This window comes from Ursus arctos, chromosome X (genome assembly GCF_023065955.2).
Source record: "Ursus arctos isolate Adak ecotype North America chromosome X, UrsArc2.0, whole genome shotgun sequence".
In the NCBI taxonomy this organism is placed as follows: domain Eukaryota; kingdom Metazoa; phylum Chordata; class Mammalia; order Carnivora; family Ursidae; genus Ursus; species Ursus arctos.
Genome location: NC_079873.1, coordinates 3,763,942 through 3,776,313, shown reverse-complemented (window position 1 = coordinate 3,776,313; position 12,372 = coordinate 3,763,942). Strand labels below are relative to the sequence as shown.

The 12,372-nt window shown below is 44.1% G+C and overlaps 1 protein-coding gene across 3 annotated transcripts in view; it reads left to right on the top strand.

Moving 5' to 3' along the window:
* The window catches only part of LOC113240804 (neuroligin-4, X-linked), a 327,232-nt gene that overhangs the window by 48,926 nt on the left and 265,934 nt on the right, over positions 1–12,372 (top strand). For all 3 annotated transcript variants that reach the window (XM_057309949.1, XM_057309938.1, XM_057309948.1), the window contains exon 2: positions 11,556–11,723. The gene's annotated coding sequence lies outside the window, so the exon portion shown is untranslated. The remainder of the gene's footprint in view (positions 1–11,555; positions 11,724–12,372) is intronic.

The following is a 12,372-nucleotide window of genomic DNA, read 5'->3' as shown; positions in this document are numbered from 1 at the left end:
GACTTATTTCACTTAGCATCGTGCCTCCCAGCTCCAGCCACGTGGCTGCAAAGGAGAAAACTAGTATCTCCTTCTTGGTTTATTTTTTTTTTTATGGCTGAATAGTCTCTTCCATTGTGTAAATACAACCCATTTTCTTTATCCGGTTACCCATCGATAGAAAATTAGGTTGCTTCCATGTCTTGGCTGTCGTAAATAATGCTGCTGTGAGCACAGGGGTGCAGGTACCTTTCAAACTGGTGTGTTCATTTTCTTTGCATATATTCCCAGAAGTGGAATGGCTGGATTACATGCTAGTTTTGTCTCTCACGTTCGAGGGACCTCTGTACTGTCTGTTGTCGTAAAGGCAACAGTTTACAAGCCCACCATATACATGGCCATCGTTCTCCTCCTAATATAAGTATGACCCATGTTAAGAGAGCTTAGGGACAAACAGAGGACTGACAAAGATGGTTTCTTGTCACTATTGGTTTATTTGATCCCTTCCCGCCCCCCCCAGCTTTATTGAGATACAATCGGCATATAACACTATGTAAGCGTAAGGTGTACCCATTGATTGAATCTATTTATATGTAATATGATTACCACCATAGCTTTCGTGAACACCTCCATCCGGTCACACGGGTACCATTCCTTTTTGGTGGACAGATAGTTAAGATTTAGTCTCAACAATTTTCCAGCATCTAATCCATTAGTATTTACTATAATCACTATATTGTGTATTAGATTTCTATAATTATTCACCTTCCCACTGGAAGTTCAGACCCTCTGACCAGCATCTTCCCATCTCCCCGTCCTGCGCAGCCCCTGCTAACCAGCATTCTACTCTCTGCCTGTAACATTATCTCCTCCTTCAGTATAATAGTGACCTATAGGCCCTTTGCAGAAATGGCTGAGTGTTTGAGAACAGTGATACACGTTACCTATTTCACTTGTAAAACCAAATAAAAGGAGTGACTTACCACCTTTCAAAAGAATGCTGTTGCTAGAAGTAGCAAGCCCTGCCCCGGTTGTTGGTGTGTGTTCGTATGCATGTGTCTGTGCCCTCAATAAATCCTAACTTCTTTTTTTTTTTAAAGATTTTATTTATTTATTTGACAGAGAGAGAGACAGGCAGCGAGAGAGGGAACACAAGCAGGGGGAGTGGGAGAGGAAGAAGCAGGCCCTCAGCAGAGCAGGGAGCCAGATATGAGGCTCGAGCCCAGGAACCTGGGATCACACCCTGAGCTGAAGGCAGACGCTTAACGACTGAGCCACCCAGGCGCCCCAATAAATCCAAACTTCTACAACATAGACTAGAGATCCTAAATTATAATAAGTAGAAGGTCATTGCAGTTGATTACAAAAAGGGTGCATCAGGGAAGTTTGCAAACTGACAGGTGCTGGGTAATGTTTAAAACATAATTGGATGTGCTTAGCTATGTGATAGGAATACATCTCCCTTACAAACAAGATTTACTGCCCTTGGCACTATTGATGTTGGGGCTGGGTAATTCTTTGATGCAGGTGACTGCCCTGTGCGTTGTACGATGCTCAGCGGGATCCCTGGCCTCGAGCCTCTAAATGCCAGGCGCGTATGTCTCCCCAGCTGTGACCATCAAAAATGTCTCCAGACGTTGCCAGATGTCCCCTGGGGGCTAAAATCCCTCCCAGTTAAGAACTCTGTTATAAAATGAGGTTATAAAACTCTGCCACATTCTCATTCTCTTTGGGGTCCTAGCGGCCCTGCAGGTGTGCTGGGCATGACCGGAAAAACAGGGGGTAAACGGGACAGTGAGCGACAGTATCCACAGGATCCTTGGAGCGTTCTCGTAACAAGAATCGACTTTATGAATTGTATCCTCTGTAATGAGAATTAGGCTGATGTTCAGGCGTCGTCATTATGAAGCACTTTCTTGACAAGGAAGGTGGACGTGATGTATGTAAGTGAGAGCTTTGGAGAAAATAAAAAGAGTAAAAATCCTTGATAAGCATCCATCAAAGGAGAGTACCGAACGCCGTGCAGCGAGCTTATCTAAAATTGGGGCAAGCCACGTTGCAAACGGAAATGCAGTAGAGGGGAAGACGGTGTTTGAACATGTCACGCGCAGAATGATTTACGGGTCTGTGGATGCCCGCCAATCGGCAACTGCCGGCGTTTCCTTAGCACTTGTTAACGTGCGTGGAAAACACAATGTGCTGCACGGAAAATCAAATGTAAGACTCACTGAAAACGGGGTTCTATCTTCTGAGCTGTTACACTGATTGATTGAAATTAGATTCTCCCACAAAAAACGGAAAAAAAAGAAGTACATATTTCAGTACTTCTATCTGCTACAATGAAATCATTTCATAGCCTTCATTTTCATCCCGTCTACCTCTTTCCTTGCCTACATTTTTAAAAACTTTGGTTATAGTTTTTGGAATGCTGGCACCCTGGCTTAAATACTCGAACTAATGGAACAGATTTAAAATAAGTTTTATGTTCCACGAGGAAAGAGTCAAATAAGCTAGGCTCCAGCAAAAATATAAGAGGGGAAACCCACTTATTATGCACCTCTTACAGGGTTTGATGTATGTATGCAAATTGCTCCCACCGACAATTTGGTTGCAATCATCTCTACGTTGATAGCGGATACATGTCTGAATGTGAGTTATGCTGACAGCACACATTCTGACCTCATTTCTCAACCCAGTACGAATGCACAGGAACAGCAAGGTAGTTTTTGTGGGGTGGTAAAATGCCCGGTTGGAAGTAAGCCCATCCAGCCCGTCACCCAAATGTTGTGTTTCTGCAATTCCAAATTCTCATGTCTGTGTGTGCGAGAGGGAGACAGCGTGCGATTTTCTCGTTCGATTTGTCTCCAGGTTTAACACTAGAAATCCCACAAAAAACACCACGAGTCCAACCATGTCATTTTACAAATAAACCAAGTGTTGTGGGTGGAATTGTGTCCCCCAGACCAATATAATGAAGTCCTAGCACCCAGCATCTCTCAATGTGACTTTATTTGGAGAAAGGTTCTTTGCAGCTACAGTTAAGAGGTCAGGCAAGTGGGTTCTGTGCCTTTGACATCTGTCCATCTCAGAGGGGGACGCAGCAGATGCGGACCCAGGCACACACAGTGGAACGACAAAGTGAAGACACAGACAGACCGACGGGGAGAAGACAGTTGTGGGACGATGGGGACAGAGGCTGGAGCAATGCCCTTGCAGAGCAATCCACACCGGGGATAGCCAGCAGCCACGTGAGCATAGACGAGGCAGGACCCTCTTCCTTTAGACCCTTTACCTTCAGAGCAGTGCAGTCCTGCCAACACCTTGATTTTGGCATTCTGTCCTCAAGAACCTTGATGGGAGAATAAATTAAACCATCGATCTTCTGATCCTTTGTCACTGCAGCCCTAGGAATCCCGCCAAGATGCAGGGCTGTGTGCAGGACCGACCTGAAGGGAAGCAGCAGCCTGGGTAGAGCTGGGTGAAGGGCAGACCCCTGGCCCAGCCCTGTGCTTGTTCCTAGCCTCGCCCGGCTTCTCTGACACAGTCCAGCAGTGGAGGGGGGACATCTGTCCTCCAGAGTCACCTCTGTTTCATCAGTGTTTCAGAGATGATGCCACGGCATCGTATCACAGTGCCCACACATTCTAGGGGTGGGGGTGGCGATCCCCCTTTTAATTGCAGCCCTCTGCGGGGACGTGGTGGGGCTCTGTACTCCTCAACTGTAAAATGAATGGGTTGGACCGATCCCCAGGTCCTTTCCAACTCATTCTGCATGATTCCAGAGCCATGATCATTGTAATTAAGACTCTTGACTTGAATGCAACTCATTCTAAATCATGATGAGTGATACGCACGCTCCGTGTATTTTCTGAATAAACTTCATTGTGACCTGGTTAAGGGGTGCCTACGAATTGAGAAGAGGGGGTGTGCAACTAGAAATTGTGAAATCCTCAGCAAATCCAGTGGTGCTGACACACGGGACCACATGTAGCCGATCACCAGTCTGGCCGGATCTTAAAAGCACGGTGCAGCATTTACGGTAGAAAATCTACATTGCCCTAAAATGAAACATAGAACGTGGGTATGATTTATCTCCTCCTATCTTTGCCTCGGTCTTGCGTCTCTGTCTCACTCTTAGGAAATATCAACTCCAACATGGGTTTTCTCCAGCATATTTTCAGCTTGTAATCATGCATTATAAATAGTTGAGCAAAAGAGATTTCTCAATCTTTATAAAGCGGAAAAGGATTTATCTCCCAATTGGTGTGAATGTCAGAACCTTTTGAAACTTCACCGGATGTTTTATACATTGAGCAACGAGTGCCTGTTGGACTTTTTGTGGGGAAGGAAGTCACGTCAGCTCTCTCTTGGTGCATGTGGTCTGGTGGTGGATGAAGGCACATCTCAAAGGATGACGTTAAGTGCTTGTGACATCATTACCTTAATAAGAGTGACAGAATCATGTTTGTGGGGCTGGGAGGACATGGGGAATCCTAATGGGGAATGCTGCCTCAGGGTTGGATTCATGGGAGGTCTTCCAAGGGAAGTAAGACCTTCCATTTGAGAGGGGGTTGAAACGCCCTGAGAAAATGGTGCGAGAGAGACAGATTTTGGAGTCTGAAAGTGTGGCGTTCAGACCTGGTGCTGAAAGAACCCTGCGATGTGAATGAGGAGGGACAGAGCTGGCTCTGGACTCTTGGTTCGCCTCAGTGTTGTGCCCATGCATCCGTGGCTCAGCAGAGATTCCCACCCATTTTATTTCTGTTCTCAGGATAATACTGTTGGAAAGATTGTCAGTGAAGGAAGGCACTGAACCCTATGTCTTAGCTCCTTTTGAAGCACATCATCTAGGGCAGTGTTTCTCAAACTTGAGTATCAGAATCACCTGCAGGACTTCTGGGCTCCATCCAGTAGAGTTTCTGAGTCAGCAGATCCAAGATGGCACCCACAATGAGAACCATTGCCTTTGGGTCTTTTCAGGTGATATTTCCACAAACAACCTGTTTAATTTTTGACTCTCATGTGCTATTTTGGTCCCTCTTGTTTGGAAGGTGGCTTTAACCCTAACTCTGGGTCTGGTGGTTTGCTTTTGACATCAAGTCTTACTCTACTGATTTACACATTGTCTTTGTTTTCTGGTTCCCGGTCAGTTCAAGCCAGTGCATGTTTATTGGGCATGTACCATGTGCTATGGACTGTGCGGGATGTAAAGATTAATAATCACTACCATAAAAATTCATTGATATGCTGGATGTTATTTATTCCCCCATGCTTCCAAATGCTTGGCTCATAATTCAAATCACTTGAAGGCAGCTGATTGTTTCCCACTTCAGGGATCCAAGGGCACATTCTGTCTCCGACAAAGGTCTTGTAATTCCAGGCTGCATGCAGCTATCTTGCCTTCAGAGACTCAGAAACCATGAATTGAGCTTCACTCACTCACTCGCTCACTCATTCGTTCATTGATTCATTCGATAGCCATGTATGCATACCTTATTTTGAGAAGATCACTAGACTAGATGATGCAAGACATAGAAACACAGGTAAGATTCAATCCCCGATCCTGGTGAGATCACCATCGCAGTAGAGGAGACAAAAATGATCAATGAAATACTTTTTCTACAAGGCATGCACACCATACATTCCATAAGAAGGATGAAGACACAGACCTTGGGAATATAGAGCCTTATTTTCCACTAGAATCTTATTTGACAGTGGTATCAGTTGGGACAGTTTTGTTATCTGTCTATCACGGCATAAAACATTCCCCTAAAACACAGCTTAAAACTGCAAATATTTATTATCGCATAGATTTTCTGGAAATCAGGAATTCAAGAGCTGCACGGCTCAGTAGTTCTGGCTCAGGGTTTGCTGTGATGCTCCACTCCAGTTGGAGACTGGGGTGGAAGTTTTACAAAGGCAGTGGAGAATCTCACTTATGTGTCCCTCCCATAGCAGGAGGCTCTAGTTCTTTGCCACGGTGACCACACCCTAGGGCCGGTCATACAGCATCGGCACCTGGCTTCCTTGACGTGGGGAAGAGGGAGACAGGATGAGAGGGAGGTACCGTAAGATGCAAACCATAGTCTTTTCTACCTTGATCTTGGAGGTGGGTCACACTGTTGGCCACACAGTTCACACCTGGCACCAGTTCCAAAGCGGACAGCGGGAGGGTGTTGGTACAAGGAGGCAGAGACCATTGAGGGCCATCATGGAAGCCAGTTTGTCAAAGAAACTTTTACAAAGGGGGTTGCTTATGATCTTTGTCTCAGGATGGATGGGGCTGTGTGTGAAGAGCAAAGGAGGGAGTGAGTCAATACGGGCATGCAACAAGTGTTGATAAAGACAAAGGCAATTCTTGAATGATGACATACATGCATGTGACATCATGTGGTCATGCACACAAATGCACGTGAATGGGTTGAGTGTCAAGTGCAGGGGTTGCATTGGATGACTAAATTGACACTGGAGCATTCTAGGTGGTGGAACCCAACGGTAAAGCAAGACATGCTGTTCTGTTGGCTCTGGAGGAGCCCTGCTGTTGCTTTCGCTGAGGTGAACCATTTACGGAATGTCAATTTTATGGCAGTTACGATGGAGGCCGGTAGTGGTGGAGATAGAGGTTGAGGCCAGGAGGCTAATAGTGTGAATTGGGAGCTTGTGGTGGTAGACATTAAGGAAAGCATGATACTCCCGCAAAGCCCTGGAAGACGGTATGGATGGTTACGTCTTGCACGGAGAACCAAGCAATGGGGTTGCCATCGGAGACTGGTTTTGTATGTCAGGTCATTTCATTAAGGGTAGAGAGAGGGTTCAGAAGTTGGGTGGACAGCTCAACATTGCCAGATGCTGCAGAGATCTGTGAGACTCACAGAGAACAGTTTCTTCCTGGTGGTTATAAGGTAAACAATGGACTTGAAAAGATGCACTTCTCAGTCCTCCACATTCTCTGGTTTATAGTGTGTTTCTTTCTGAAACTAGTCTCCCATGTTCATTATCAAGACCTTCCCCACCATTCTTATCTGCCACGAACGTACTTATGTCCTAACATGCCGTACCTTGAGAGAAGGAACTCGTCGTAACAAACATTTCTTTATCTCTTCCCGCATCTCTTCTGCTTTCTATTCCAACAGCACACTTGGACTCTGGCTTGCCCTGGGCACCAGGGCAGGGGCTGACCCTTCAGCAGGGCCAACATTTTTCTCAGAGTTTCTCCATAGACTCTGACATATTCATTGCCCCTCCTTCAAAAGGCTTTTTCCTTCCTTGAATTCCTGAACACTCTCCTCTCTGGTTCCCCCCTACTGCTTTTCTATTCATTTAATGAACTTTTCTGGGTCCTGCTACTCCCTCTGCTCCAGCCCCAGGCCACTTCCCCGGCCTCCAGACTAGCCCACATAGCTTTGCTTCTGCTTGTGATGTAACCATGGCTTCCACCTGGGAGACCCCCAAGTCCCTACTTTCTGCTCTGACTTCTCTCTCAAGCCTCATCCTGCTCTCAGGTTGCCTCTTTTTGGACAACTTCATCTGTGTGCTCTGCCAAAAGCTCAGTTCAGTGTGTCCAAATTCAGCCCATCGTCTTTCTTGCCAAGCTTGCTCCGTTCCCTGCATTTTGTTTTCCCAAGAGAGGCATCTTCTGCACTCAGTCCCTCACCCTGCACTTTGCATCCCCTCTCTCTAGTCTGCCTGCTGTAAATCACATTCCAGTTCTCTCTGTTTCTCTGGCTGTGAGACATCTCTACTTCCCATGCCCATGTTCTTACTTGACATTTGCTAGTTTACTACCGTTCTATGGCGGTTCACACTCTCCCATCTATTTTTAAAACTCTTCCTGTTCCTCCTTCCTGAAAAATAGGTTGCATCAGAGGACTATCCCATCCAGAATCTGTCTGCAAGCACACACGGTCTTCCATCTCCTGAAGCAGCCGGCCTCACATCGGTCCTGACCTCTCCTCCTTGGTACTTCCCATTCCATCCAAGCGGAGCATCTCTGGGATTCACTGCACCTGTTTCTTGCCTTCTCGCTCAGTCACCCTCAGGCTGTCCTTCGACACGGGTACTGTTGTACTCCCTTCCCGCGCTGGTTGGGAAAACGACTTCTGTGCTCCTCCTTTACTCACACACTCAATACTTCCTGTCACCAAATGTGTGGGGGTTTACCCCCAAACTAACCCATTCTCTGTGACACTAGGAGGCTGCCCTACAATTCAGTTCAATTTGACACTAACTAGAGTCCGTGCAGATGCCACCGGTGAAGGGCTCAGTCCCACAAGACCGTCTCCACCACAGATGTCAGTTGCGAGCAATAGGTCTCCAGGTGACACACAACTTTTTTCCAACTTGGCTACAAATCAGAGGTTCCCACAACTCCCTTCTTGGATTATATCATTTGCTAGAACAGCTCACAGAACTCAGGGAAACATTTCCTTAATGTCTTCTAGTTAATTTTATCATAAAGGAGGTGATAAGGGATACAGATGGAAAGATACATAGGACGACGTCTTACAGGGTCCTGAAGCAGGAGCTTCTGTCCTCCTGGAGTTGGGGTGCACCACACTCCTAGCCATGGTTGTGCTCACCAACCCCAGAAGCTACCTGAACTCTGTGCTTTTCATATTTTATGGAGGCTTCATCAAGTACCCATGACTAATCTTTAACTCAGTCTCCAACCCCTTTGTCTTTCCAGAGGATGGAGAGGGGCTGGAAGTTCCAAGCTTCCAACCATGACTTGGTTTTCCTGGCGACCAGCTCCCATTTTGAAGCTATGTTGGGGCCCACCAAGTGTTGCCTCATTAGAACAAAAGACACTCCTATTACCCAGGAAATTCCAAGGGATTTAGGAGCTCTGTGCCAGGAACCAGAGGCAGAGCCCAATACATTTTTTATTTTTTCCTCTTGTATTTCACACATATCCATACCTTATCTATTAGATGAGGCTTAGATTCCGTCATACTCACTTTCTTCTCTAACGTTGGCATGCACTATGGACCCCCATCTCTGGTGCTCATCACTTTCTACCAAAGGAGCCAGGCAGCCTGATGCTTCCTAGCTATGTGAAGTTGATTTTTTCATGTTCCGGTTTTCTCATCCACAAGAGAGTTACCATCTAGAAGTATTTGCAAGATGAGTAAGTTAATGAAGCATGTAAAGGACCTTAAAATATAGGCACATCATAAGGCAGGCTCTTCCTAGTACTTATCTTTGATCTTATCTTCCTCCTTCTTGCTCTGAAATGTTTTACAAAGGATGGCTTCATGTTACGCTTAGAATCAACCCAAAATTCCTTTTACTGACCTATTTGGCTTTACACAGTGAGCCTTCTGCCCACCTCCCCAGCTTCACCCTCCAGCACTGTCTGATTACCAGTTTTCTTTCCATTTTGAGCTCCAACTAAGCATGTCCTGAATTAGGGCATTCCCTGTGCCACTTCTCCTGCCTGGACCATCCTTCCCTCTTCCAACATAAAGTGTGTTACATGCTCTCTCCTGTCTTCATACGTAGCCCACTGTTTTCTTCCTTCTCGGTGCTCCCTTGGAAAGCTTTTTTATTTTTTGCCCACTTAGTTGTGTCTTAATGTTTTCCTACCTTTCCTTAAACACATACGTTTCAGTGAGTCCAGCTCAGAGGAGACACTCATGGGTTGACTGTTGAAGAAATGAGTTGTTACAAGACACTCTGTGGATATTCACTGAATGAACGAGAAAATCAAAGGTTGCAGGTTGAGGGCAAATGTTAACAGCCCAGCCATCTCAGTTTCTTCGACAATGTAGCCAAGCCAGAGAGAGTGTGAAAGAACATCTTTGATCCTTGAACCTATTTGTTGTGGAAGGAAGGTTGTCTTTCACCTAAGGGAAAATGCTTCTTCCTCAATTATTGAGCTTATAAACTAGCATGATTAACTAAAAGTGGTGGATTATTCAATATACTTATGTGATTATTTTTAGATGCCTTCTTATCTTAATTTTCTTTTTTCTGGTATGCATGTCCCTAGACTTTTTACAGGTTTTTTTCTGTACTTTTTTAAAGACCGCGTCAGAGAAAGTCTTCAAATTTCCCATTCTAGTCCATGGCTAGAAAATTGAGAGTGATAAATTTTTTGGAATGTTAAGGATTTTGGAGCTTAATTATTTAATGTCCTACATGAAAGCTATAAATCTGTATTGTGCTCTTTGTTTCTACTGCTTGCTGAATAGATGACTTGAGACTTTTTAAATTTCGTTGTAAAGGTTTGGGTCAAAATTAGTAATGTGTGACAAAAAATAAATTCCTTGAGAGTTCATCCAAATTGTGGGTTGACTCAGGAGGAGTAGAATTGCATAAAATTGATGATATATATATTTTAAGTTATGCTTTCTACATTCTAAAGAGAAATTTCTCTCTTCGTTGTTTTTCACTCGACTTTCCTAATGCTAAAAATTAAACAATTTGAACATTGTATAAAACTGGGAGCAAATCCAAGGCAGAAACAGATGTTTTATTAAATATGCATCGTTTCAAAAATGGATATAATTTGGAAGATTGTTCTGTTTGAGAGATGGGAGATAAAATTTGGGTTACATAAATTAGGTTACTTATGTTAATTTGAACATTTATGTACACATCTAGAAATATCTAGGATGACCCCCCTGAAATCTAGACATACTTTCTCTTCTTATGTGAGCATGTCTTTTATTTATTTTTTTTAGAGCTACCCAAGAAATCTATCACAATGAAAATTCCTCTCATTTTTCTTGCAGAAATTCGGCAGGTCACTGTGACTCAAAAGAAAATTAAAGGATGAATAAGCCTAGGATTTTTAAAACATTTTTTAGGGGCACCTGGGTGGCTTAGTTGGTTAAGCATTTGCCTTTGGCTCAGGTCATGACATCAGGGTCCTGAGATCGAGCCCCGTGTCAGGCTCCTTGCTCAGTGGGGAATCTGTTTTCCCTCTGCCCCTCTCCCCCTGCTCCTGCTCTTTCTCTCTCAAATAAATAAAACTCTTAAAAAAATTTTTTTTAATACCTCTGAAATATATTTAGGTTTTTAAACTAAGTTTATCTTCTCCTATTTTTGCACACGTGTGTGCAAGCCTGGCGCAGACATTCATAACGGTGCTGCCGAAGCCTTGGGAGCCCGGAGCCGAGTCGCAGTGTGGACCTCTTGAGGACCCCGCGGGCTGTGGTGCGGCTACCTGCTTATGCTTTCTGTAGGCTCTACTCTGACAGATAATGGCCCTTCTCACTGTCCTCTCTCAAGGCCCTCTTCTGTGCAGCTCCTAAGACTTTCCTAGAGCTGTCACCTCCGCCGAGCCTGGTACTTTCTATTCCTTTATCACTGGTACAGGACCTGGTACAAGAACACAAGCTCACTGAGGGCACGGGTTGTCCCGCTAGTCTTCGGAATTCCTCTTCTGACCTCATATCTCATTCATGGTCTACACTTAACAAACGCTTGTGAAATGAAATGACAGGATTTCTAGACAATATTTATTATGAATTATTTAGGTACGAAGGGATACAATCATATCAGTGCCCTCTTGGAGAGCCAGGCTGCCATCTTTTATGAAGGTATTTTTATCTTTCTGTCTTCTATTCTAGGTATCCTTTTGACCTACTACCCAGGGTGAATTGGAATGGCTATGAACGTCTTCATCAAGCCCCAAATCTTCAGCTGTAAAGATGAAACTATATGGAGAGGCTTCCTTGAAACATTGTCATAGTGTGGAGTATATCCTTCTCCGTTCCACGCCTCATATTCCTTAAAAGGTCTGTATGCTTTGACTCATGTACTCTCTGTATGCTAAGTTTCTATTAGAATGACATGATAATTTTTCGGTAACATTTGCTAATATGTTAATGAACTATGGTATTGCTAATATATTAGTAACTCATAAATATTGCTTTAATTAGTGCTTCCTCCTTTTTGAGGCACTTTGACTATTTGAAAACTATCACCATAGGCCATAGATGTCTTTAAAAGATTCCTTTCTAAGGGCGCCTGGCTGGCTCAGTCAGCAGACCACGTGACTCTTGATCTCGGGGTTGTGGGTTCAAGTCCCACGTTGGGTGCAGAGATGACTAAAAAAAATAAACTTAAAAAACAGATTGTTTTCTTTATCAGTGAATACATATTAAGTACAGCGTAAGTCTTTAGAAATGAAAAGTGTATGATAAGGCATAGTTTCTATGTCAAAACTTACATGATAAAGTATAATGTCTCTTCACTTCCAAAATAATCAGCTATTGATAGTCATAGTTACCTGTCTTTTAAGGCCTTTGATACAGACTATACAGTCCAAATGTAATAGTAAAATCAAGAAATATTTTAATCTAAAAAAAGTAGTATTTTAATCTAGAGAATTTATTCTTTAACCCTTGAGATATACTACTGGGTACGTGACCATATCTTATAATT